Source organism: Misgurnus anguillicaudatus, chromosome 9, assembly GCF_027580225.2.
Source record: "Misgurnus anguillicaudatus chromosome 9, ASM2758022v2, whole genome shotgun sequence".
NCBI classification, from domain to species: Eukaryota; Metazoa; Chordata; class Actinopteri; order Cypriniformes; family Cobitidae; genus Misgurnus; species Misgurnus anguillicaudatus.
Genome location: NC_073345.2, coordinates 35,202,459 through 35,228,120, shown reverse-complemented (window position 1 = coordinate 35,228,120; position 25,662 = coordinate 35,202,459). Strand labels below are relative to the sequence as shown.

The following is a 25,662-nucleotide window of genomic DNA, read 5'->3' as shown; positions in this document are numbered from 1 at the left end:
AACAGGGAAGCCACCAAACACTTTCGTGTTTTCCCTATTTAAAGAGTGTTACATGAGGAGTTATACCAGTAAGTATGGTGCCACAAAATAAAACTTTTTTTGGTACCATAGGAATGAATGGGGCTAGGCTAAATGCTAACACATTCACAACGCGCTGCACGGTGCACGCATCAAAAAAAAGATAGGTATGAATTAATTTATCTAGGTTGAGGTAATAACATAGTTTAATATGGCAAAAGGGTAGACTATTCCTTTAATATTAAGTTGTAATATAAATAGCATTTGCAATTGACAGACATTAAATTAAACTGATGGCAGATGAGGTATGGGGATGATGCTGGGCCAGAGTTGAATCTGTGCATCTTAGTAGATCAGGGTGGTTCATCCTTAAGTGCTGCATTAAAGAAAAGAAAAGAAATTAAATATTTCTCCCAAATCAACATTGGACTATCAATACCAAATTAATAATAATAATGCAATTACATCCAAACAAACCTGTCAACCGTCAATCTATAACAGATACTACACACCTGTGTCCAATACATCAAGATTCTCACAACATTTTAGGGCTAGCTTATTACCACAGTTCTGGCTATTCTTCATATTCTGTGTGGTGGTTAGTTTGCAACAGTGACAAAAATGAACTTTTCATTAACATTACCATTTGTTCACTTAAGCTGACTTCCAAGAGCACAGTTATCTAACACAGTCTACTGTAAGTGTTTTTTAACATTAATAGATTAATTTTTTTGAGAGAGATACAAAGGACAAATGTCTCTGTTTGCTGCCTTCATCCGTGTGACCAATCAATGGTTGTGTTAAAAACATGATAATCAGGTGGTAACAATTAGGTGAAATATTGTGCAGTGTTACAGACAACTCTGATTTCTGATGTTATGTCATTAAATATCCTACCTCCGACCTCAATGCATTCCAGTCAATCGCGTATCACATTTGCGTGTTTACCACATAATGAGACGCCAGGAGAAGTTTGTGCTCTTGTGCCAATTATGCCAGAAAACGGTTACTGGATAATTTAACATTCATGTTCATCTATATTATGTGCTGTTTAAAGTTTGTTTGCGGTTCATGTAAGGCTGTGAAAGGCTAGCCACCACCTTGTCTGCAATGTCAAATGACGCATCTCGTTGAGGTCGGTGTTGATCGATCTGTTCCAAGTTGAGAGGTCGGATACTCCACTTTGTTTCCTGTTCCTGACTTCTTACGGGTTTGAGGTCAATAATATCCAACATCCAAGTTGTCTCGAACACAGCATTAGTTCATAGACTCCAGTTCAGTTCTATCTGTAACAAAAGAACACAATGAGACCATCATCACATCAGACAAAGTATTTCATTTATATAAATTGCACCCAAAGAAAAAACAAAATATTAAAAACATGAAAGATCAAAATCTTCATTTATACCCAAAGGGGACTAGCCTGGTAATACCATTCTCTGCTACTTTGCTTGAGCAGAAGTACAAAGTCTGATGTAGTCAGGCTAAAAGGGGACATGGTCTTTAAATAAAACACCCAAAATGCCCCTCTTTTTAAGAGTTTTCAATATCTCCACCACAGTAAGAATTCATTTCTTTCTCAATACTTAAACATTAAAGGTCACGTTTTTCCTGATCCCATTTTTCAAACTTTAGTTAGTGTGTAATGTTGCTGTAATAGCATAAATAATACCTCTAAATGATAAAGCTCAAAGTTCACTGCCAGCCAGGCGATGTATTTTCTTTAACAGAATCCCCCTTCCAATACAGCGAACGGCCGGTTTGTACTACAGCCCTCTACTTCTCGGTTGAATGACGTCAAAGCAAGTGTGTTTGACTAAACTCCGTCCTGGCTAAGATAAGCTGCTATTGAATCACAACACACTAAACAAGCTACACAATCAGAACTCGTTACGTATTTCTGAAGGAGGGACTTCATAGGACAAAGAATACATCAGCCCGTTTTTAGGACAGTGAAAGCACTATATAGATAAGTAGATTGTGTGAAAAATACCGCATGTGAAACATGTACACATGTTATATTGCGCACTGTAAACACAATCAAATCTTCAAAAAACACAGGAAAAACGGGACCTTTACAGTTGTTCAGTATTATGGTTGTAATCAAGAAAATGACAATGCAATTTTATTTAAAGATCATATCCCCTTTGGGTTTAAATGCAGATTTTAATCTTTCATGCCATGAAGGCAATAACGCCGAAACATCTGCCCTTGTATTGTTTGATTAGAAAAACAGGTCTAAGCACCTAAAGCTGGGAGAGCATGGTGAGGGTGTTGATTGAACTAGATCTATTGACCCCTAGATAAAATAATTAATAAAAAATAATGTTTTTTTTCTTATCTGTCCTGTCCTATTTTGTACTGCAAAATAAACAAAAGCAAGTGACCATAGTATAAAGAGGATAAACTATGGGTAATAAGGTATTTAGCAAGGCTTACATTTAAACATTTTTGTTTTATCTCATAGACTATGTTTACACTGTCAGTTTAAATCTGGTTTTTGTGTATATCCAATTTGAATGACTGACTGTACACACTGTGTATGACAACTCTTCGTGTTTGATTTGTGTGACCTGAGGCGCATTATCTTTTATCCAAAATAGGTGCATTGGTTTATAGCAATGACGTTGCGTTGATGTGTTTGAAATAAATGTGCTTGAGTTCATGCAGCAACAACCAGTTTTCATAAATGAAAAATAAAATATTGTCTTTTTATCCAATTCATCCGAGAAATCATTTGGTAATTAAAATAATGTACCCTAAAAAACCTTTCATTTGTAAGACCGCATTCATTACTTTACTAAATATGGGAAGAGACTTAGAAGTTTGGTCTGCACTTTCCATAGCTGGTGCACAGGGATTGTGGTAGGCTAGTGACACAATTAAAGAAGACTGGTTCAAAATCTGCTTTACAACAGAGGTTGAATTAAACTTTTTCATTTTGACAGATAAGGCTGTAACAAATCTGTCATAATCAATTAGGACTAAAATGAGGGATGCACGATATATCGTCCGACATATCGTTATCGGCCAATAACTGCTTATTTTTAATATTATCGGTTATCGGTCTGATAGCAAAATGAGGCAGATAAATGAAAGCCGATAAATTATGGATTATTTTGGTTTGTTGAACCACTTCACTTGCTCATTGCTGGCCATGTGGAGTTTTGATTGGTGCTTTCTGTGACATAGCACGAAGATGACACATGTTGCGGGCTTAAGAAGAGTATGCTAGTCTAGCGCAAAGACAAGATGTCCGCAGTCTGGGAGTTTTTCATTGTGAAATTAATAGGAATATTTATCGGCCTATATATATCGGTTATCGGCCCCCAACTATAAAGAGTTATCGGTATCGGCCAAAATTCCCATATCGGTGCATCCCTAACTAAAATATCAACAAAACACTTAGAAAATGAACAAAACCAACTATCTGAATCTGTCTGAACTCTAACATTGAGGTCTGGATAGACAAAGTGAGTGTTTATCTGTGTAAAAGTGAGTGAGCGCTCTTTGACTGTCATATAAGCAGAAACTTTAAAAAGAGGACTCTTGCACTGACTTTGATCGAAGGTTAGAGGTGCATAAACACACAGGAGACAGTAAGTAACTGAAGTATGTTTGTTTCAAATAACTGTAAACATCGGTCCTACAACGGAAGGCCTGCGTCTCCTGATATTCAATTGGACAATGGAAAGACACAAATGACGTCGGGTGCTTTTCTGCTCTTAGCGCTCCTTCAAAAACGCATGTTGCAGTAGGGGGCAAAAATGCAAGGCGTTCAGTGCCATTAAGACGCACATAACGCTCAATGCTGCAGTTAAAAAAGATTTACCTCATAGTAAAGACAACTGGATCTGAAGCGTGATGATGGTCTTCAGAAGGCCTCTCATGGTGGTCTTGATTCACAGGTTTGAGAAGACTACCAAGCACCAGAGCCAGCTAACAGGTGGACCAAACATCAAGCCAGAATTCTGCATGAGTCAGGTAAGCAGAATAAAAGACGCTGTAAATAAACAATAATAAAAGATGGTCATTAATGACTTAATGCTTTTATATTCATGTTAATGCTTTTAAAATTATCTTATTTCTTTCAGAATTTATGTCTTTTGATATTATTGCCAAATGCAACAAATGGAAAAAAGCATACTTTATGACAACCTTAGCAGCAGAACCCATGACTTTCTCCTGGGTAGACGAGAAAAAAAGTTTGGTATCAACACCCATCTAACAATTAAGGTAAAAGATAAAGTTTTATGATCCCTGCATTCAGGTTAGAGTATGGGGTAAGTTGACCGTTCTATGGGTGTTTCTCAAATGCAAGGTTGCATCCTATGGAGGCTGCATCCATCTTAGACTTGTCCTTCTGAGATTTCGAGGTTAGAATCCACCTCAAAAGCCAGAATGAGATGGTTTAGTTTGATGTCCAAGGCAATGTCATAATGGTTTCCGCTCCAGTGGTCATGGCATGAAAACTTTAAAGAGAGAAGTTGAAAATTAGCAATGCATCACCAAAAAAAAAATCCAATACTGTAGTACAGTGAATAAAAGTCATGTATCAACGGCCTTTACAACATGGACAGTTAAACCTTTTTTAATTTAATTCAAACAACAAAAGAGAAAACAAGCAGATTGAGATGTCCTTCGACGATGCTTGATGACGTGGCAGCCGAGACATGCAGAATTCTAGGACGCAGCCTTATTAAAAAAAAAAAAAAAAATGGACGCAGCCTTATTTATTTTTATTTTATATATGTATAATGTACCCTCTGACTGAACTTGTATTTCTTATTATTTAAAAAAATATATTAAAAATATTTTTAAAAGAACGCAGCTGTGCGTTTGAGAAACGACCGGAAACGACTTATATGTCGCGAGGCCATCACGTGACCACAATATTTACCAGAAGACCGTTATTTGCTCGAGTTCCCTCAACTTTTTTGTCGCAAATAACATTATTAATAACCTGTAAATAATAAAAATTGTACACATTACGTTCCTCTTCACGTTGTAATAGTATGTTTTTGGTTTAATAGTCGGCTTTAAGTTAGTTTTTCTGTCAGTTTGATCGTCAAAATCTTGGTAAGTAACTTATAGCTTGTCATTCCTGGTTTTAATTGTTAGAAATACGAATTAAAGAACAGATATAACTAATATAACTGAAACAATTAATAAATACAATTATCGAACCACTCCAATAGAACAACGTTAACGGTTTTGAGTAGTTTTTAGGAAAAGGTCTGACTGAAATAAACGTAATCCGTATAAGGGTCATTTTAACGTAACGTTACAGGGCGGGAAAGGTTTGAGGCATTTAATAACTCTATTAAACTGGCTGGTTTATCCACACCAGTGCGTAACATGTAAAGTTAACGTTACAACGTGGCTTCGGGACTTTGCAGCGACCTGAATAGCATTGCATTAATAAACGTTAATAAGCTTTTAATCGCGTATAGAACATTAATATAAGACGATAATTCTGTAGATCGACTAACTTACATGCATGCATAACATATTAACTTACCTTGACACTGAAACTGCCGTCAGCACTGTTGCTTCACCCATTGGAACATACTACTAGTTTAGGGAGTTAAAAATCGAGTTGGAAAAGAACAAAAAAATCGTTCTGTGATCGTTCTACACGAGACCCAGAAGCTGCAAAAACCGATTGAGGTTACACTCTATTGAATGATCGCAACGTTACATCTCTCAGATGTGTTTGACTTCATGCTGATCTACGCGCAAACTGATCGTGACATCAAGTACCGCGAGTTCAAACCTTTTCCGGGGCTTTCCCAAACTCTCGCGGTACTTGATGTCATACCACGTGCTGTCTGCGCATCTCGGTGTTAAGTCAAACACACCTGAATGTATTTGTTGGCTGCACTCCCTTGCGCTCAGTGATGTAGGTGTAACGAAATAAATGTATTAAATTGATATTATATAAATAAATATTGTTATAAAAAATCTTTATAAAATGATAAGGTGTCATTAATAAATTAATATTTGATTTGAAACATCAGTATACGTAAATTTCCCTCAAGTTATGAAATGCCTAAATAAGATCAAAATGGTGAAAATACAACAATGTATATTTGACCAATTTAGCATTTATTAACTTTTGCCTTTTTAAATTGACAGATCAACTGTATACCAAGTTATGATGATCAATTATGAGAATACAAAAGGATTTATAGATCAGTAAACAATCAACAAAGAGGTAATGTCTTAATATATTTCTGCTTTTGTTACTTATTCATGTATTTGAATTACATAATTCAAAATCAAATGTTAATAATTATAGGGTTTCAACTTGTTGCAGCTTTACAAAAAATGTAGAATTTGTAGGAGCATGGACAACTGAGTTACAAAGTCATATTATGCAGATGCGTGCTCATGGTGGCCTCCAAATAAACACATGGACAGGCTGCTAAAGAGGGTCAGGATCAGGGCCGCATTAACCATAGGGCTAGGCGGGGCTAAAGCCCCGGGGCCCGAACAAGTGGGGGCCCGTGATTGGCTGTGAAGCAGATTGACTGCTACTAGACATCTGATTGCCAAAGCCTTACCACGCCCCTACAAATTAGGTTTTTGCCGCCAGCCGCAGCACGCGCTTTTGAAGAAGCGCTGAGAGTGGAGAAGCGCCCGACGTCATCCGCGTCGGGCGCATTGTCCAATCGAATGAGGGGAGAGGCGGGCCTTACGTTGTGGTAAGGGAAGTTAACAAGGGCTTTGAAGAACCGGACTCCACTCGCTCACTTTCTCCTGCGTGTTTGTGCACCTCTCACCCTCAAACAAGGTCAGAGCAAGCGTCCTATTTTTAAAGTTTCTGCTAATATGACAGTTAACAGTAAAAGAGCGCTCACGCGTCAATATTTGATTGACAAGACAGCTGACTCGGTGGTTGCTTAGCAATATAAAAAGCCGCGCCGCACTGTATAGGCTGTATAGTCGCAAAACGTAGAACAACATTTGGTCAGACATCACTTTAAAATGGCATAAAATGGTGGAATGCTTTACCATCAGAAATTAAAACACTGAAAGGACTCAAGGTTTTTAATACACATTTAAAGCAATGGCTAAAACTGAAACAACTTTGTGAACGCTGATTATACAGGCTACAACTTATAAATTTGTTTAGATTCTGTAGTGACTACTACATCTATTTAAGCCCACATCTTATTTGATGTATTTGATGTATTTATTGTATATATTTTAATAGCTATAAATTTGTGCTTCAATACTCTGTAATCTCTGTTTTAACCTTACAAGCCTAACCAGGGACAGGGGTTGCAAATTAGTCTTGGCTATAAACCTGTATGCATGGAATCTACTTTGTATTTTTTATAAAGCAATGTTTTATCCATTTGTCCCTGTCAAATAAACATTAAATAAATATAAATAAATAAATAAATCAAACATCAGAAATAAAGTAATTTACTGCCATTGACTGAATCACTTTTGTAAAATAAATAAGAATGAATGTTGAATGTATAGTGAAAGATAGGTACTGTATATTTGATTACTTTACACAATATAATATTATTCAGTGCTTTAAGTTTTTCAAGTAGGTCGATTTCTTGTGTGCCTTTGTTCTATTGTTATTAATTGTAACTCTTGTCATCAGTAAGCTTGAGATTATTTTCTTAAGTGACTATTATTTTTTTGTGATATGGAAATTGGTCAAAAGAATTCTGAAATGTTAGTGGCATTAAATTTCCATATGATAAAATTCTTATTAAAAGTAATATAACTTGACTGTGAAGTATATCATTATTGTTAGATAAAATGACTTGTATAATGATAAAACATTTAGCTCATCACCCACCCCTATATTCGCTATTAGCAAGTCATGTTTACAGGTTAGTGTTAATCTAACAGCTTTATTATTCTAGATTATATTTATGTAAAACAACTTCAGCAGTGTTTTAGAAAAATGTGTTCTCTCTGTAGTTGGTGACCTAAAGTGGTGTTGGGGGGGGGGGGGGGGGGCTGCAGTAATTCATAGCCCCGGGGCCCAGTGAGCTCTTAATGCGGCCCTGGTCAGGATGATGGAGATGCAAGAGCCAAAGACAGCACGGACCAAACACCAGGCCAGAATTCTGCATGAGTCAGGTAAGCAGAATCAGTTACACTGTATAAAATCATTAATTAATAGACAGTACAATTAATAACACATTATTTTTCATAGCTGTAAAAAACAAAAGAATGAAACAGTACCTGCATTTTAGTTTCCAGCCTTTTTCACAAAGTTGCTGACAACTGGAAGAATGTCCCAAATTGCTGAAAAAAGAAATTCAGTAAGTCCTTATAAAAGAGACAGTTTAAAAGGTAAAATGGCTTCATTTAACTTCAAAAATACCCCTAAATCCTTAAAGAACACGCCCACATTTTGGGAATTTAGCTTATTCACCGTATCCCCCAGAGTTAGATAAGTCCATACATACCTTTCTCATCCCTGTGCGTAATGTAACTCTGTCTGATGCAGCCCCGCTAGCTTAGCTTAGCACAAAGACTAGAAGTGAATGGCTCCATCTAGCATACGGCTTCCAAACATGACAAAATAACGCAAACATTTTCCTATTATGTGTTGTGATTTGTATAGTCAAATTCACCACCAGTCTTTTGTTCTAAGCTAAGCTAGCGGGGGGCTGCGTCAGACAGAGTCACAGCACACACGGATATGATAATGGCATGTATGGACCCATCCAACTCTGTGGGACACGGTGAACAAGCTAAAATCCCAAAATGTGGGCGTGTTCCTTTAAAAATCAGAACATCCCTAGTTAATTTGGATGCTAAAACCTAAGGCAGGTCCAAGCCTAGGATTTAGTGTGTTTATTTGTAAATGTAAAAAATGCAGCTAACCAATCCCAGCTCCAGTGGGCAGGTTAAAGAGTATTTTTTATATGAGACAGAAAACAGAAAAACCTTTTTAATGGCATTTAAAGACAACATACCACTTCATAAAACTACATTTTCTGTTTAATCCATAGATTGAGTAATTTTCACTCTAGAGACCCTGGGGTGACCACCAAGGACGAATGAAAAGTAAGTGACCTACAAAACAAAAAACATTAATATTTTACGACTGTTTCAAGATAAGTACTCTGCATATCTATAGCAATGGACTCTATGCACGGCAGCGCTTGACGTGTTTCCTGTGGGCGACAATCCGAAATCCAAATTTGTCGGCCGAGAGGCTGAGCAGGGGAAACTATTGCCAGACGCGCTTCCTGATCTTCAATGATAATGAATCCAAAGATTTAGTTGTATAGATTTATTTGCGTGAGAAACAAACAAGGTTATGTATCCAATACATTCCATAATTATTTCACTTGCATATGAAATCGTGCCCGAACAGCATTAGATTGCGTTTGTATAGCGGTCAACAAAAATAAAACTTCCCCAGTCACCCCCTCTCTTCCCTCGTGAACTACACAGGTGAACAGATGATATGCTTTACCTCTTCCGCCACCACCAGGTGCTTTAATTACCGTAAGTGACCAAAAAGGTGTTGAGACTAATAAAACCCATTCCTAGCGCTTACATTCCGGCCCCTAATTATTACAGTTATACATGGTAATAATTACACATACATTACCTATGCAGGGGAAGAAAAACAGATTAAATTATTTATAGTCCATCATATAAAGTTAATTGATCCTTGGTCCTCCTCTCGAAAGAAAAAAAATCCAAAAGTCCAATCAATGCAAAAAAATAGTCCAATCAATTCAGTCAAAATCAAGTACAACAATCAGAATTCAGCTGACTCCTGAAGAAGGCAGATCTTGGTTACGGGCCTGCATATACGGCTAGTTTGGGTCTTTATCCAGACTTGTCTCACGAGTCCTCTTCTGTCTGGCACCACTTCAGTTATCCTTCCAATGACCCAGGAGTTGCGGGGCGCGGAATCATCTACTACAAGAATGATGTCTCCAGGAATGAAATTCCGCTTGATCTTTGTCCATTTTTGTCGTTCCTGCAGTTGTGGTAGATATTCCTTAGTCCACCTTTTCCAAAACAAGTCCGCCATGTATTGAACTTGCTTCCATCTTCGCCGTGCATACATGTCCTCTTTCTGAAATAGCCCAATAGGTAAACATGGTTTAGTTTTAAGAAGCAGAAGGTGGTTCGGAGTTAGTGCCTCCAGGTCATTTGGATCTGTGGATTCCTTGGTTATGGGTCTACTGTTGAGAATTGATTCCACTTCGCAGAGCACTGTGTGAAGTGCTTCCTCATCCAGACTTTGTGTCCTCAAGGTAGAGTTAAGGACCTTTCTGACAGAACGAATCAACCTCTCCCATGCTCCTCCATGATGTGATCCTGTGGGAGGGTTGAAGGTCCATTTTATTCCTTTTAAAGAGAGTGCATTATTGATCTGTTCCAAGTTCCATCCTTCAATGGATCGTCTCAACTCACGCTCTGCGCCGACAAAGTTGGTGCCATTGTCTGATCTCAACTCTTTGACCTGTCCTCTTCTTGCGATAAAGCGTCGCAATGCATTAATGCAAGAATCTGTGTCCAGTGATGAGGCAACTTCAATGTGTACTGCTCTTATCACTAAACATGTGAAGATAACTCCGTATCTTTTTACAAGACTCCTACCACGCTTGACCTCAAACGGACCAAAGTAGTCGACTCCAACGTGGCTGAAGGGAGGTTCTTCTGGAGAAAGTCTGTCAGTTAAGTCTGCCATCTGCTGTTGCCCTGCAGCTCCATGTAGCCGCCGACACACCACACATTTTGCCAAAATTTTCCTTATGGAACCACTAACGCCAGGGATCCAATATTTCTGGCGTAGTCTTGACAACATATAATTTCTACCTCCATGACCAACCTCTTGATGAATATGTCGTAGAATGAGGTCAGATATATGAAGGTCTTTAGCTAATATGGCAGGGTGTTTCGACTCTTCAGGCATGGCAGCTTTACTCAACCGTCCTCCAACTCTTAGCACACCATCTTCCAATATTGGATTGAGCATATATAGATGACTGTTTCCTTTAACACTACTTCCCTTTTGGAGCAGGGAGAACTCTTCTGAGTACCTTCTCTCCTGACAAAACCTAATTATTTCAATTTCAGCTTCTCTAATTTCTCCCAATGAGAGATAACCACTACAGAGCTTATTCTTGAAATCACACGCATACTTGGTGAGAGCATCTTCCCGTTGAATTGCATCTGACACAGGCGGAGTAGGATGTTCAGTGGTCTTCTTCATTCTCCTAAGATTCAAAAACAAAGCCTTGAATCTTCGGACCCAGCCCATCACTCTTGTTAGGCGTGTCCAAGATGAGGTGCGATTGATCAAACAAGTCACAGCATCATTTTCATCCTTTATTGCGGAAACTCCAATTGCAGATGATACCTTGACCTCAGGGTCTCCAGGTGGAAGGTCTTGTAATTCATCTGGGTTAACAGGCCAGTCTTCTTCTGACTGCAAGAGAAATGAGGGACCAGAAATCCAAGTTTCATTGTTTAAGAATGGTTCCACCCTTGCACCTCTAGAGGCAAGATCTGCTGGATTGTGTGTGGTGTTCACAAATCTCCATTGAGATGCATTAGAAACCTTGAGAATCTCTGAGACCCTGTTTGCCACAAAGATACGAAATCTTGAAGTTTCATTCTTAATGTATTTTAATACAGAGGTGCTATCTGTCCAAAAAACTGAATCTTGAAGCTGTAGTCTCAGCTCCTTTCTCCACAGTTTATCCATACGAGCTGCTACAACAGCAGCTATCAACTCCATACGTGGGATAGTAAGAGGCTTTAAAGGTGCCACCCTGGATTTTCCTATTATGAAAGCACTGTGTATCTGAGAGTGTTCATTACGCAGCAGCAAATAGGTGACAGTACCATATCCTTCCTCACTTGCATCTGCAAAATGATGCAACTGAGCGGTGGCAGCTTTTCCAAAGTTCAAAGGTTTTAAACATCGTCTGATGCTGAAGCCTTCCAAGTGATGAAGCTCCTTCAACCAGTCTATCCATTCCTGGGCAACTGCTACTGGTATGAAGTCATCCCATCCTAGCTTGCTCCGACAAAGGTCCTGAAGAATTCTTTTAGCTGTAAAAACCACAGGCGCTAGGATCCCCAGAGGGTCGTAGAAAGAGCTGACAGTTGAAAGGATCCCTCTGCGAGTCAATGGTCTCTCCTGAATAGTTATGCTGAACTTAAAGGTGTCAGACTGGATGCACCAACGCACACCCAGTGCTCTTTCAACAGGTAGTGAGTCATGGTCCAGATCCAAATCTTTAACTTCTTTTGCTCTCTCCTCCTCAGGTATTGAGGCCAACACACTGCGACTGTTGCTTATCCATTTCGTTAGATGAAAGCCACCCCTGGCACAGATGGATTTAAGGCCTTTATAGAGGGATATAGCTTCCTGTTCTGAGACTACAGAAGCAAGGCAGTCATCCACATAGAAGCTATACATAATGGTCTCAATCACTTGCTGGCTGAAGAAGTCTTTATTGTCTTCTGCACACCTCCGTAAAGCAAAGTTAGCGCAGCTTGGAGAAGACGTTGCCCCAAACAAATGGACAACCATCCTGTACTCCTCCAAACGTTGACTGAAGTCTCCACTGGACCACCAAAGAAATCTCAACAGGTCTGCATCCTCCTCAGGTACTTGAACCTGATGAAACATTGCCTCGATATCAGACATCAAAACAACAGGCTCTTTCCTAAACCTGGTCAGGACTCCAGTCAATGAACTAGTCAAATCCGGACCATTCAGTAGTTGTGCGTTGAGTGATATGCCTTGAAATGATGCTGCACAATCAAAGACAACTCTGATCTTTCCTTTCTTCAGATGGTATACCCCATGATGTGGGATATACCAAACCTTACCATCACTGCGGTCCAGATCTGTGGTTGGAACTCTCTCTGCATAGCCACTGGATATAAGGTTATTCATGAAAGCAGTATAGTCCTTATGGAATAATGCATCTCTGATAAACCTTTTCTTCAGGTTAAGGATGCGTTGTTCTGCAATGTTACGGTTGTTAGGCATGCTTATCTTTCTGTCCTTCAGAGGTAAAGCAATATTGTAATGACCATCAACTAATTTCACAGTATCGTTAGCCATTTCTAAGAACCTACAGTCATCCCTTGAAAGTCCTAGCTGTTCCTCCTGACTGCATTCTGGAAAGTCTGTCTTGAACTGTTGTTTCCAGAGTTCATCAAGTGTTACAGCAGAAATTCTGTTGATGGTAAATGTAGACTCAAACATATCAGATCCATCACAACATTCTCCACCAAGAGGTCCATTTACAGTCCAACCAAGCATTGTCTTGATGGCATATGGCCCTTCGTCCACACTCCGGATGATTTCAAGTGGTTCCAAAGCTCTGGGCACATTCATGCCTATCAGAAGCTCCACATCTGTATTTATCTCAGGCAAGTACACATGTTTCAAATGAGGCCATTTATGCAAATCTTCCTGCCGTGGGATGTTACTCCTATTCACAGGCATCTTAGGTTGTGTGAAGATATCTGGCATTTCATAGTACCAATCACTATCTAATCCAGCCACTTCCAAGTTCGACACAATACAACTGTCCACAATTCTCTCTTGGCCCATGGTGCGCAAAAGAATTTTTGTTTTCCTCCCAGAGAGATTCAATCTATCCATCAAACCCATTGTGCAGAAGGATGCTGAACTGCCCTGATCCAAAAAGGCATAGGTCTCCACTATCCTTTGCCCACTCTTTGATTTAACTTTTACTGGAACAATGGCAAGCTTAAAATCTTGTTCGCCGGCCCCAGTAAGACCACTGGTTTGGACTGCAACCAAAGAACTGCCCACTGCACTCTCTGTGTTGTTCCTACCCTTTTCTTCTTCTGCTTCCTTATCTTTGCGATGGATATGAAGCATACTAGGGTGACTTAAGCCACATGTTTTGCAAGAAAGACGTTTCCTGCACTCCTTACTGATGTGACCAATACACAAACAGCCAAAACAAACTCCCAGCCTTTTCAGGATTTCAATCTTCTCACTTTGGGCTTTCTTCTCAAGCTGAGTACAAAACTCCAGCATGTGTTTACCTTTACAGTACAAACAAGTCCTTTCAGGTAAATGTACATCTTTAACCTTATGTTCTGTTAGTGTCTTTTCGACTGTAGTAGCAGTAGTGGCAAAGCTACTTCCTTTAGCCCCTGAACGTAGTGATTTTATCCTGCTGCCTTCTTTATTTGCCACCAACACTGGTACTTCCTGTAGATTTCCAAACAAAGGATCTGTCATGATCTTCACTTGCCGCTCCATAAAAGTCACAATATCAGCAAACATAGCTCTCCGACGATGTGTTTCCTGGATGTTACACGATACTGTTCGCCATTTATCCCTCAGCTTGTAGGGTAATCTTTTAATCACAGTAATCATAATGGCAGGTGTATTCAATTCACACAGACTATGAACCTCTTCCATGGCATTGCAACATCCACGCAAGAACAAACTGTATGCATGTAAAGCTTTTCCATCTTCTGGCTTAATCACTGGCCATGAAGAGACCTTATCCAAATAGGCAGATGCTATCATATGCTCGTTTCCAAAATGTTCATGCAGTAAAGTCTTTGCTTTTACATAGCCTGAACCGTCAGTTAAATGTTGACAGCTCCTAACAAGCTGTTGTGGTTGCCCCCTGGTGTACTGTTCCAGAAAATGCAGTCTATCTTCAGCATTATCAGTCTTTACCTCAATTACTTGTTCAAAAGACCGCATGAAAGCATGGTACTGTAGAGGGTCACCATCAAATATTTGGATATTTCTTTTAGGAAGCGATAAAAGACATTGCTGTTGTACCAACATTGATGTTATCTCATTCTGTTTTTTCATTATAGACAACATATGGTTCTGGTCACTATTAATGTTTGTGAGAAATGATGCATGGACATCTCCAGGATGAGACGCTGGAGGCGTTGTTGTATGTGGTACTGTGCTCCGTCTCATAAGCTCTGAGGGCCTCTGCTGGCAATGGATGGTATTGTCTTCCCTTTTCTGTCTTGGCCTTCCACACCGTAAATCATCCCTTCCAAGTTGTGGAACAAAAGTCTCTGCATCAATGTTGAGAGCTTCAACTGTTCCTCCCCTCTTCTCAAAATATGACTCCATGGCATTAGACCGATGAGAAACAGCACTTCGCACACCAGATCCAGAGGTCCTTAAGACATTCACTTTAGCCACTGATGCAGCTATATCGGCTTTAAGCTGAAGTTGTTCCTTTTGTTGTCTTAGTTTCTCTTCCTGCACCTCAAGAGAATGTTTTTCTTTCAGCAAACTTTGACGGGCAAGCAGAGCAGCCATTTCAGCCTCTGCTCTTAGACGTGCAGATGAAGTAGTAGAAACATTTGATTTTGAACCTTGTTTTCTACTGCTTAGGTTTGATATACTGTCACATGGCAATATGTCATCATGTTGAAAAGATGGATGGAGTTTCGGTTTTGCGTCTTCATGAATCTGAATCACAATTTCATCCCCTGACAAAACTTCCTGATGATGACACTCAATATTATGAGTTAACTCTGAACGAGGCATTTTAATTTCTGAAATCCACATTTTGGCATCCTCAATAAAGCCTTCACTGTATTCAATGATGCTTGTGAACCATGCATTTTGTCTCTCTTGTTCATCAGGAGGGATTAAAGGCATCAACGATTTGTGTAATGTAGTGGCATTTTCAAACAATCGCAGCACAACATCAAACTGTGCTTCAAATTGTGAAGCATTTTGATCATCTCTCATGAGCCTTTTGAGAGACAATATCTGACTCTTTAAGTTGCTTACTTCCTTTTTACGTTGCTTTTGAATCGACTCAATCCTGTTTGCCAGAGCCTTTTCAGTCAACGTAATTTTCCTTTTCTCCATATTAGATGAAGTTGAATCAACCGTTAATCCACTCATTTTGTACATACAGTCAAACGCAACTGAACATCGCAGTATGAATCCAACGTAAAGCCAACAACAGCAATAGCCACAGCAATTACACGCAGGCACGATACAATAACCAACGCATTGAAACCACACCGCACACACATAAGTCAGCTGTCTGCTCCAAACACACAACCGATCAGCGGCGATTCACCCGCTTCAAACCACAACACAATACTTCAACAAGTGGCAGTAACCCGTTCAAAACTATCTTCCAAAACAAGCCATAACACAGTAAAACGCAGGTTACATACCACCACAGTTTGTGCGATGCTTCTCGTAGACCATTCTCTTCCAGATCCGTGTGTGTGTCCGATGATCCAGTTTCTCATTGAGTAGAGGTTTCTTTTCCAAGTTTATCGTAAAGTTTTTGTTGACAAAATGTGGGCGACAATCCGAAATCCAAATTTGTCGGCCGAGAGGCTGAGCAGGGGAAACTATTGCCAGACGCGCTTCCTGATCTTCAATGATAATGAATCCAAAGATTTAGTTGTATAGATTTATTTGCGTGAGAAACAAACAAGGTTATGTATCCAATACATTCCATAATTATTTCACTTGCATATGAAATCGTGCCCGAACAGCATTAGATTGCGTTTGTATAGCGGTCAACAAAAATAAAACTTCCCCAGTCACCCCCTCTCTTCCCTCGTGAACTACACAGGTGAACAGATGATATGCTTTACCTCTTCCGCCACCACCAGGTGCTTTAATTACCGTAAGTGACCAAAAAGGTGTTGAGAATAATAAAACCCATTCCTAGCGCTTACATTTCCGGTGATATCTTAGGATGCTGGACTACTTCCGCCAGTCATAGAGCGCTATGTTATTTTGGCTGTTTGGTTGCCAAAATTTTTTGATGCTTGTTTATTTTACATAGAAATAACTTATACTCCACACTTAATACCATAATGACATTTAAACGTATGAAAGTATATTTTTTAGGACCGAACTTCTAGCCACCACTGCTGTGTCATAGCGTTTACAGCGACTCACTGGAAAGCATGCCAACTTCTACACTGCTACCCTGTATCTGCATTACCAATACTTTTAGATAAAAATTGCACTGATAACAGTGCTATTCATCTGTTGTTGATAAATTGGTATGACTGTTATTATCAGTACTAGCAAAGATAACATCTTTGGTTATACAAGCTAAATGTTAGAACAGTAGAAACTCATATTTTCGATATTTATGTATTCTTTATTAATAACAAATGCAAAAGACAAATGGAAAATTAATATCAATGACAACAAGAATAACTTGAGTGAAAGAAAAAAAACACACAAACATACAACAAACTAAATAAACGGGATAACAAATAATGGGAAAAATATAGATTTCTACAACAGACTTTACAATAGTTAAGCCTTTTTTGCTTTGTTCTTTAGATTCTCAAATGTGTCAGGATACTCACTCAAAAATAACCAAGTAAAAATGTTTTGACAATCGATGTGTACATGAATCTCTTATTTAACCTGACACTTTAAGATTATTTTAACATACTTTAACATTACAAAGACGTAATATATTACCAGCGTGATTAGCCTGCTGTTCAAATCGTAAAAATAGCACAATGTAAGCTCTGCTAGTACAGGCTAGCTGAACATATCTTAATGATTATACAGAGACGACACATAAAACTTGTAACCTTTCTCGAGTTTGCACATCTGGACAATTCTTCACAAATCACAGGTTGTAAATTTGGGTAAATTCAGCAAACAACCGAGTACATTTGAGCGATTCTGCCGTCAATCTGTTTTAAATATCCCGTACTGGAAACTGAATAGCAGCCTTGAGTCAAACGCGGAAGTTAAGCGTGCATAGAGTCCATATGCAGATTCTTGAGTAAGAATTTCTCTCAGACAATATAGACTCAGATGGCTTCATGGTTGACCATATTTGTAGTTTAATAATTTCTATCATGTTAAAGTTCTCACACAAAAATTGCTAGTCTAAGAATTCTACAAGAAACCTTGTTCCCCACAAAGGCTTGATGGGTTGTGCAACTTACCTGGTTCCCTTTACAGCTCCAGTGAGTGTCTCTAAGGTAGATCCTAATGCAGATGGATGGAATGTTGATCCGCCTAACATGCAAGGTAAAAGAGCATTTGATAGCATAGTGGATAAACAAATAGCTTTTTTCATTTTCACAGCATTTTCAAAAACAACATAACACTTGCTATTATATTGTTATATATTACATGACAATGTCTAACTCTGATCCATACAAAACAGATTTTCTGTACCGAGAACTTTGGATGACCATCAAGACAGTACGTTTTCAAAAATCTGACCTCAATTTTAGTAACCATTTAAGGATTGTTTTTCTTTTAGTTGATTTAAATAATACCCTAAAGTCCTCCGTTCATCTTCGGAAACACTGTTTAAGATATTTTAGATTTATTCCGAGAGCTTGCTGACCCTCCATTAAAAATGTATGTACGATATACTGTTCATGTCCAGTTAGGTAATAAAAACATCATCAAAGTAGTTCATGTGGCATCGGTGGGTCAGTTGGAATTTGTTGAGGCATCAAAAGTGCATTTAGGTCCAAGAATGGCGACTTAATTCGGCGTTGTCTTCTCTTTCGGGTCTGTTGTGAACCGTGTGCATGACACTGCTGCCGTACGACACTGCTGGCGTGTTATCTGGTGCACCCAAGCTTTTTTTCGTTTACAGTCTGAGGGAGACGCTGTAAACAAAATCTTCGCAAACAATCTTCGCAAACAAAATCTTCGCAAACATTTCTGAGGATAACACGTCAGCAGCGCCATTGTGCACGCGCATTCGCAACAGACCTGGAAGAGAAGACAATGCTGAATAAATAGTTATTTTTGGACCAAAATGTATTAATGATGCTTCAACAAATTCTAACTGACCCACTGATGTCACATGGGCTACTTTGATGATGTTTTAATTAACTTTCTGGAAATTGGACAGTGTACAGCGCATGTATTTTTTGGAGGGTCGGAGGGCTCTCGGACTGGATCTGAGGCATCTTGCACTGTGTTCCGAAGATGAACGGAGGTCTTACAAGTTTGGAACAACATGAGGGTGAGTCATTAATTACATTATTTTCATTTTTGAGTGAACTATCCCTTTAAATGGAAAACACTACCGCTTTCCAAAATGTTACTATGTTTTTACCATAGACGAATTAATACATACCCATCTTTTTTCAATGCGTGCACTTAAAGGGAAACTTCACCCATTTGCATTAAGCTTTGTACCGTTAGAACCCCAGTCATGTTTTTGAATGGTCGTGCACCATTCCCTCAGTTTCCCCTGAGAGGGGAGAAATACTGATTTCAGTGAGGCACTTCCTTCTTTCAATGATGTAAAAAATCGTCATTTTGCGTCATTGAAAGAAGGAAATCCTGTATCTCTATTGAGTGTGAAAGACTACAGACATTCATTCCTCATTTTTCCAAGGTGGGGGCTATGGGTGGGACCCACTCGCGCTTCAGACCAATTACAGATAAGTGGGTGGGACTTACGAAAACATACGAACACAGACCGAAAAAAAACGATCAGCCGCCATCTTTATGCTAAGCTAAGCTAAACAGAAGTTGTGGAGCGAGCCGAATTCATGTTACAATAACAGTGGAAGTTAATCAATATTACATGGAAGAGGGTGATTTTACAAGCGTGATGCTCTAATCCGCTGTTCATTGCACCTTTATGAGCCACAATACTGCAAAGAGCTGAGGCAGATGTAGGAACAGAAGCCCGAGGAGTAGGCCGGAGCCTGGGCGTCGGCTGGGTAGAGGAGCCCGGTGAAGACACCGCAACCATCGGCCTCTGCTGCGTAGAGAAGCTTGTACAGACTACTGCCTTTATTACATTTCTGCATCAGATAAGGATATGGGCGTTTGTTTGGTGAAGGTTTCTATGCAAGAGAGGAACTTTGCGCGCGTTTGGAACGTTTATTTCACGGACATGTTTCGGTTTACGAGCAGGCGCGCTGCGGAGTATATACGCTTGGACGGACTCGCGCCGTTTGCTTTCGGTTTAACATTTCTGGATCAGATAAGGATATGAACGTTTGTTTTGTGAACGTTTCTGGTCGTGTGCTTATTTCAAAGACGTGTTTCGGTTTACGAGCACAAGCTCCAAGAGCTGAGGCAGCGCGTCTGTGGAGATATTATGCAGGGGACGCGTTTGTGTGGAGGATGGAGTGATAAACGGACGTCTAACTAAAGTGAGTGCTTCTATTTTCTTTATTATACTAACGTGGCATTTATGTACACAATAGCATATCTGAGCGGTGTTTTATATGTCTATAAATTTGTGAGAGCAGTGAGGCCAATAATAACACAAATGTAATTACAGTAAACACGAGACAAAAAGAAAATTGGTAAAACTAAATAAACATTTAAAATGCATACCCTTTTTTTAAGTACTTGGAAAGACATTTGTACTGTGGATCTGAAACTGCACGTTACTGTTTGAATAAGACTTTGCTACACACCAGACCAGAGTGTTATTGTGTGTACCACAATGTAACATCACGTTTAAAAGTAAATCATGATTGGTGTCAGTCAGACACAGTGGTGGTGGCTATTTTCTTTGTTTTACTAACGTGGCATTTATGTACACAATAGCATATCTGAGCGGTGTTCCGATTAATGGGAGTGGCTTGCAGAGCTGTGCATTGTGGTGCATAGTGGCAGTTGTAGTTTTTCATACAAATGTGCTCTAAAGTCACATTTTGTCTTTTCTCTGTCAAATAGGCACAAAATTCTACATTTATGTTACATTTTGACTACAAATATGACTCACTTTCCATAAAGATTAATGTTCCTATCGGTGAAATGGCCCTTTAATCTTTGTACAGCGTGTTGTGAATGTGTAAGCATTTAGCCTAGCCCAATTCATTCCTTAGGATCCAAACAGGGATGAATTTAGAAGCCACCCAACCCTTTCATGTTTTCCCTATTTAAAGACTGTTACATAAGTAGTTACACGAGTAAGTATGGTGGCACAAAATAAAATGTGGCAATTTTAAGCGGTTAAAAATGATATCTATATTGTATGGCAAACGAGCACTAAGTTTGCAGCACTTCGACCTCGGCGTACAGTAACATCATCACTCCAGATTACTCCACCTCTCGCTCAAACTCAAAAGAGGGGGAGTAGTCAGGAGTGATGATGTTACTGCGCTCTGAAGAATGAATGGGGCTAGGCTAAATGCTAACACATTCACGACGCGCTGTACAAATATTGAGTGCATGCATTGATGGAGGATGGGGGTGTATTAATTTATCTAAGTTGAGGTAAGAACATAGTAAAATATTGAAAAGCTGTGGTGTTTTCCTTTAAAAGCAGCACCCCTATTTATTTTGGGTGCTAAAAATATTTGCCACAGACAGTTTAAGGCCTTATGCTGCATTCACACCGCCAACAACCTAGTCACTGTGTCTCAGCCATTTCTTTTAATGAGTTTATCAGAAGGCGTTCCCAATTCTGGTTGTCCTTGTAAAAACTACAAACAAATGAGTAACAATCCTCTCAGTAAATGACTAAAGAGTGATGACACGAACTTCACTGCTTCACTCTCATTGGTAGTTGCTCCCAAAAGTCCTTCATCAAGTTAAACTTTCCTCAACGTTGTGGCATAGCTGGACATGCCCACTTCCTGTTGTCGATGGTCACAGTTGCTCATGTTGCAAAGCTTCCATTGGAATGAACGAGATTGTGTTGCTAGTCGCTGGCGGTGTACAAGCAGCATTAGTGTGTGTCTTTAAAAATATATCAAATGCAAATTACCTGATCTAACATTCCCAGCTACAGAGGGCATCCTTTATTCAGTCCCTAATGCAGATGGTTGGAGTGTTGATCCACCTAACATGAGGGATAAAAGAGCGTTTGTTAGCATAATGAGAAAGAAAACAGAAACACATTATTAGTGGCATTTAAAGACATAACTTAACACATGTTAATACTACATTTTCTGTTCAATCCATAGAGCACTCGTTTTGAGTCCTGAGACCCTGGGGTGACCACCGTGAACAAATACAGAGTAAGTTACCTAAAAAAAAACAATATAATAATATTTATTTATAAAAAGTTCTTATAAAAAGCATCATCATTTACTCAGATGAAGTGTTACCTTACCAACAAGTTCAAGGAAGGTGCAGGTCTGATGATCCATCCAACATAAAAAAACAGTAAATTTATACTTAGTTACATCTGTTGTAAAACAGACAAATGCAGTTATAAGAATTTTACCTAAACTACACACCTATTTGATTCTTAAGTTTAAATAAATCAAAATAATGCATTTAATAGTAAAAGCATTTTAAAAGCTACACTCCTAATTCATTTATCTTTGCTATTGCAGCTGCAAAAAGGCAGTCTTGACGGTTCTAGGATGAATGCAAATAAAGACTGACCACCTGACTTCAGCGGTCCAGTCTCTTGTGGGAAGCAGGTGTTTGTTACCCCAAATACGGATGAAGAGTGACGAAGCGGATGATGACTTTTTTCTCAAACATCATCTGAAGATCTTGACAGGCTGGATACAAAATTAACAGACTGAGGGTTTATACAAAGAATCTTACTCAGCCAATATTAAAGATAAGATATTTTTACAAAATGTTCTTTTCATTGTTTAGGATGATTTTATGTAGAAAACAATACATCACAAAAAAGACTTTAGCTGGGTTTTCACAGGCAGTGCCTTACACACACACTAACCACAATTATAAACGCAACACTAACACAGATTTAGACAGATTTGTGAATAATATTTGAGAGAAATAGGCCTTTTGGTGACATAGAAAATATTTAAGTTCAGCTCATGAAATGAAAAATGGGGGCAAAAAATGTTTTTAACAAGTGCAATACAAATATCAACCATAATACTGATCGTTTTAAAAAAAAGTAAGTCGTATATCTTTCTAGAATCTTACACAAGACTCAGTTACATGAACACTCAAAATAAATTAAAGGGACACAAGGCAGCAATTTTGTGTTAATAAATCATCTTCGTAAGTCGGTATATGGTTAAATGACTCATTACATCACGAATGAAGACTCTCTCGCCCGCCCCTACCGTCTGTAGGAAATATACCCCACTTGCAAGTTCGCTGTATCCGACCCGGTGTCATTCAGTCTCGTATAGTCTCAGATATAGAACGCATTTACTCCCAGACACTAGGGGGAGCTAGTAGACAAATAATACTCAGACTTGCCTTGTGTCCCTTTAACGTCAGACAGGTGGGCGAAATATCAATATTAAAGCATGAATAACTGTTATCAACCCAATTTCAAGGTATTATTTAAATGATCCCACACCAAACAGTTTATTATTTAAATGCATTATTACTACATACCTTAAGCATGTGTTCCACGCCTTTCTTCTTCTTCTTGGCATTGCGAGGTCAAGCGGATGTTGTTATGTAGAATCATGACCTTGACGTAAAGACGCACATCCGTAATTTATTTAACAATGATAACACTTTCGGGTAATTTTATCTTCTAGAACCTAATTAAAGCTATAAAGAAAGAGCAGCCTATCACGATTATTTCCGGTTAATTTTTTGAAATGTTTTATTTTAGAATGGAGATTAATAAAGCAGACGCGGAAAGGTTTTGATTATTTTAAATATGTTTATATGTTGTTGTTTTCGCATACTGTCATGTAAAAAATGTACTTAAAGATAAATGAATGAAAGTTTTCATTGTTTAATTTGAATAAATGTGTTTTATAAAATCAACAACTGCCTGTTTTAAGATCAATTGAAAGTGTGTTTTAATTACTTAATATCGATGACACAGCTTGCATGTGTAGATGTGTGCAGAAATAATTTGCTGTAGTTTAGGGCAATTCAATTTGTTAATGAGGGATCTTGTAATCTTACAAACATCTGGGAAAGAGCGGCTTACCGTCTTTCTAAGCTCTTCTAAAGATCTGGCAAAGAGCGGCTCCGCATCTTTTAAAGCTCTGCTAAAGATCTGTGAAAGAGCGGCTCCGCATCTTTTAAAGCTCTTCTAAAGATCTGTGAAAGAGCGGCTCCGCATCTTTTAAAGCTCTTCTAAAGATCTGTGAAAGAGCGGCTTGCCGTTCTAACATCTTGTAAAGATCTGGGAAACGGCGGCTCGCCATCGTTCTAAATAACATACATCTTGTAAAGATCTGCTGGGTGTCTTGCAAACAGCTGAGTCGGACGTCTCGGCGACGCCTTCCAGATGAGCAAACGCCCTAAATAATACGTCTTCCAGACGAAAAACAAGACATCGCGCAGACATCTCCGCGACGTACGTGTGCTATCTGGGGAGATGCATTTCATTATTATTGCCCTTTCATCATTAAATGTTCTGCAATACTTTATGTGTACAGTAAGCTCAAGTTAAAAGAGTACAATTCTATAATCCACTTAAAGTGCTCTATTTTCATGTACTAATGTTGTACTTAATATAGCCTACATTTTTTTGTTCTTTAGTACATTAATATGAAATATGCTAAAATGTAATTTAAAAATGTATTTAGGTACCACTTGAAATAAATTTGAACCCATCTTTGTATGAAAGATGAGTACACTTTAACTTCAAGTGGTACATTTTTGTTATATGTTAAATGCATTTCAGTTCATATTAATGTAATCTCAAAATAACACTGATAACAACACTTAGATGTTTTTAAGATTATCTTAAGTACTAAAGTAGAAACTTTGTATTATGTACAAAACTATTTTGTGAAAATAGGGCACTTTAAAGGGATAGTTCAACCAAAAATAACAATACTGTCATAATTTTCTCACTCTCACGTTTTTACAAACCTGTATACATTTTTTTGTTCTAAAAAACACAAAGGAAGATATTTTTAGGAATGTTTGTAATCAAACCTTTAATGAGCCCCATTCACTTCCATAGTAGGATAAAGTATAATATGAAATTCAATGGGGCCCATTAACGGTTTGTTTACTAAACATTAGGTAAAATTAAACAGTTAGCAAAAACTTGGGTGGGGCCGAGGGGTCACAAATACCCCTCTCCTGAAATCTCACTCCAAACTTTTGGTAAAACTTGAGAGCCCTAATATCCATGTCTGACAACAAAACAGATTATATGTAAAAATATAATTAAATTGTGTTAAAATACAATATAACTCAATTAACCTACTTAAGTCTGTGTCATTAATGTTAATCAAACAACCTAAGACAAAGAGAAAATACCTTCTGTAGCTCTTAAAACCCCTTTTATTCTGATCTGAACCATGAGTTTTGTGATCCGTCACACCCCTATTTTGTAATGTTCTGGGCTGTCCTCCATGTCTTTTTTAAAATGCTAAGAGGGGCCAGAATTTATAAATTAACTGAAGTACCTTAAAGGCAGATTTTTACATACACAGTCAACCATGTCAGAATTGTTAGGCGAATTAGCACTTAGTATAAAAGTTGTTGTTTCCCTGTGATGTGTCTTGAGTGTGGCTCAGGCGAGCTGTGCCGTGCTATGCTTCAACACAAAATTCTGTGTCGTGTCGCGCTGAACATTTTCCTGTTTTTTATGATAAAGTCTTAAATTTTTATTTTAGAGGACTTAAAAAGGTCTTAAAAGTCATTAAATTTGCTGTTAAAAAATGTGCAGATACCCTGTATCACTTACCTGTGTTTGCAGCAACGCCTCGAAGAGGACCAAGCAGTGTCAGTAGTGAGAAACCCTTTACCTCTGTCTCCACGAATGCTTTGGAGTGTACTAAAGGCCC

At 38.6% G+C, this 25,662-nt stretch overlaps 3 long non-coding RNA genes across 7 annotated transcripts; 1 reads left to right on the top strand and 2 right to left on the bottom strand.

Moving 5' to 3' along the window:
• Positions 1 to 235: 235 nt before the first annotated feature.
• LOC141366170 (uncharacterized) lies at positions 236 to 6,447 on the bottom strand. Of its 3 annotated transcripts, XR_012371281.1 has the most exons (5): positions 5,540 to 6,447; positions 4,166 to 4,490; positions 3,851 to 4,021; positions 1,119 to 1,304; positions 236 to 394 (listed from the first exon to the last, which is right to left on the bottom strand). It is a non-coding gene; the product is annotated as an uncharacterized lncRNA (long non-coding RNA). The 3 variants fall into 3 exon arrangements; XR_012371280.1 differs by lacking the exon at positions 236 to 394 and having other exon boundaries at positions 412 to 1,304; positions 5,540 to 6,444; XR_012371282.1 differs by lacking the exons at positions 236 to 394; positions 1,119 to 1,304 and adding an exon at positions 2,838 to 2,888 and having other exon boundaries at positions 5,540 to 6,445.
• A 1,608-nt stretch (positions 6,448 to 8,055) lies between these two features.
• LOC129452335 (uncharacterized) lies at positions 8,056 to 22,830 on the top strand. 3 transcript variants are annotated; one of them, XR_012371278.1, is made up of 7 exons: positions 8,056 to 8,130; positions 8,247 to 8,346; positions 9,012 to 9,066; positions 17,981 to 18,049; positions 18,189 to 18,226; positions 21,922 to 21,975; positions 22,297 to 22,830. It is a non-coding gene; the product is annotated as an uncharacterized lncRNA (long non-coding RNA). The 3 variants fall into 3 exon arrangements; XR_012371277.1 differs by having other exon boundaries at positions 8,247 to 8,315; positions 22,297 to 22,828; XR_012371276.1 differs by lacking the exon at positions 8,247 to 8,346 and having other exon boundaries at positions 22,297 to 22,826.
• On the bottom strand, positions 8,057 to 21,885 carry LOC141366169 (uncharacterized). Its single transcript, XR_012371279.1, has 5 exons — positions 21,723 to 21,885; positions 17,965 to 18,037; positions 8,976 to 9,075; positions 8,236 to 8,298; positions 8,057 to 8,117 (listed from the first exon to the last, which is right to left on the bottom strand). It is a non-coding gene; the product is annotated as an uncharacterized lncRNA (long non-coding RNA).
• Positions 22,831 to 25,662: the final 2,832 nt, after the last annotated feature.